Source organism: Babylonia areolata, chromosome 30, assembly GCF_041734735.1.
Source record: "Babylonia areolata isolate BAREFJ2019XMU chromosome 30, ASM4173473v1, whole genome shotgun sequence".
Taxonomy (NCBI): domain Eukaryota; kingdom Metazoa; phylum Mollusca; class Gastropoda; order Neogastropoda; family Buccinidae; genus Babylonia; species Babylonia areolata.
In genome coordinates, this window is record NC_134905.1 from 16,618,784 (window position 1) to 16,621,283 (window position 2,500).

Genomic DNA, 2,500 nt, shown 5'->3' on the forward strand with positions numbered 1-2,500 from the left:
GTGTGTGTGTGTGTGTTGGTGTGTTAGTGTTAGTGTTAGTGTGTGTGTGTGTGTGTGTGTGTGTGTGTGTAGGTGTTATTCTGGGGGGTTGTGTGTGTGTGTGTGTGTTAGTGTTAGTGTGTGTGTGTGTGTGTGTTAGTGTTAGTGTGTGTGTTAGTGTGTGTTAGTGTGCGTGTGTGTGTGCGTGTGTGTGTGTTGGTGTGTGTGTGTATAGGTGTGATTGTGGGGGAAGGGTGGGGGGGGGGGGTTGCGTGTGTGTGTGTGTGTGTGTGTTCGCACGCGCACGCGTGTGTGTTTGTGTGTGTGTGTGTGTGTGTGTGTGCGCGCGCGCGCGTGCATGTGCGTGTGTGTGTGTGTATGCCCTTCGTGATTAGTATTCCTTCTTAGATTTTCCCGTCAAACTTGGGAGAAAGGGCAAGATAGCGGGATTCGAACCCACACCCTCTCTGACACTGTATTAGCAGATGAGCGTCTTACCCATTCTGCCACATTTCATTCTTCAGCAGAGGTGGTGTAGCGTATATGGATTTGTCCATGAGCGTCTTTATCCGTTCTGCTACATTCCTCTATTTTACTCCGTATGTCTTGGTCTGTTTTGGTTTATTTTCTACTTACATGAATGAAGATATGTATATTCGGTAAGCGGCTGTTGTCGACATTTGTAAAATAGTGTTTGAGGTATTTATTTTGTTCTGTGTTAATGTTTATTTTTCGTTGACTTCTTCTTCTTCTTCTGCGTTCGTGGGCTGCAACTCCCACGTTTGTACACGAGTGGGCTTTTACGTGTATGACCGTTTTTACCCCGCCATGTAGGCAGCCATACTCCGCTTTCGGGGGGTGTATGCTGGGTATGTTCTTGTTTCCATACCCCACCGAACGCTGACATGGATTACAGGATCTTTAACGTGCATATTTGATCTTCTGCTTGCGTATACACACGAAGGGGGTTCAGGTACTGGCAGGTCTGCACAAATATGTTGACTTGGGAGATCGGAAAAAATCTCCACCCTTTACCCACCAGGCGCCATCACCGAGATTCGAACCCGGGACCCTCAGAATGAAAGTCCAACGCTTTAACCACTCGGCTATTGCGCCCATCTTTCGTTGGCAATGCCCGTAAAATTGTGAACCCCATGTCATTATAGCATTTATGCTGATGACAATAAACAGTTTCAATACTTTTCTTCTTTTTTAGCAGATGTGGTGTGTGCAGCATATATGGATTTGTGACGCCTTGAAAAACTGAACCCGAAACTGAAACTGATTTGTATTTACTGATTTACTATTTGTTAATCATTTCATCTCCTGGCCTCGTTATTTTGTTAATTTCCAGTTAAAGAAAACAACAACACCGAGGCAACCATGTGTTTGTTCTGTATTGTCCATGTGTTCTGTGTGGCTTGTTCAGGATTAACTCACTCAGTACGGCCAGTCCTCTACACAGACCCCTCGGATGTCCAGTGGGTGTCTCAATGACCCAACCTTTAGCTTCCGTCGTCAGAATTGTGGTATTCTTTGTCAACATTCACCTCTTCAGTATAAGAGCCTTCCGCTTGCAATATTTTGAATGGTGGTAATTGGGGTGAAACGCTGTTAACGTCGTCTCTTTCGCCGTTCGTATGGAGAGAGTTAAAGAGGCTATGCCAGTCTTGAATAAAAGCTAATTTGTGTTTGCACATTTCTTCTGTCTTTGCTGCTGTGTGCACATGTCAAATGATCGGTATAAAGACAGGCCTGGCGCTTCCTTTTTTTGAGGAAGTGTCTGGGTTTGTTCCAATGTTACCTTTTATTTACCTGTGTGCTAACTGAATCGGTAGCGTTAAGCAGCACTGACTTGAAGTTGGGTGTACCTTGTGAATGGAGAGAGTTACCACTCTAACTATTTAACTATACAAAAGAATGGGAGAAAAACCCCGTAAACCTCAACCATCTATTCAACACAGCCATCACTCTAGGAAGACATTGTCGGGAATGGCCAGAGGGCAAAACTGATGCGAAAGTGAAGCTACTCATAGAAGAAAACAGTAAAGAAGAGGACATCATCATACACAAATGGCTCAGTCACCAAAGACCAATCCGGTTGGGGATTCAGTGCGAAACAAATTGGAAAAACAATTAGGGAAGAGGATGCTGCCCACAAAGTCACAACCTCCAGCCTAACGATGGAAGTTGAAGCTGTGACACATGCCCTCCAGTGGCTATCGTCCATCCATACGCCCGGAAACCAACATGCCATGATTCTAACCGACTCAATGAACCTCATACAGAAAATTGAAAACGGAATGGGAAGCCCAGAGTGGCATAAGGCAATGCGCAACTTTCAGATTAAAAAACTCACATGGTCATACTGCCCGGGACATGCAGGTGTTAAGGGAAATGAGCGAGCTGACAGACTTGCTGGTAACGCAACACCAACGAGCGGCCTACATCTAGGAAAATCGGAAATCCTCAGAAAAGTCAAAGACTATCAAAAAGAACAGGTACAAGGCCATCACACCAT

At 45.1% G+C, this 2,500-nt stretch overlaps 1 protein-coding gene across 1 annotated transcript in view; it reads left to right on the plus strand.

Moving 5' to 3' along the window:
• LOC143275455 (uncharacterized) overlaps window positions 1–2,500 on the plus strand; it is a 17,553-nt gene that overhangs the window by 666 nt on the left and 14,387 nt on the right. The window lies entirely within an intron of this gene.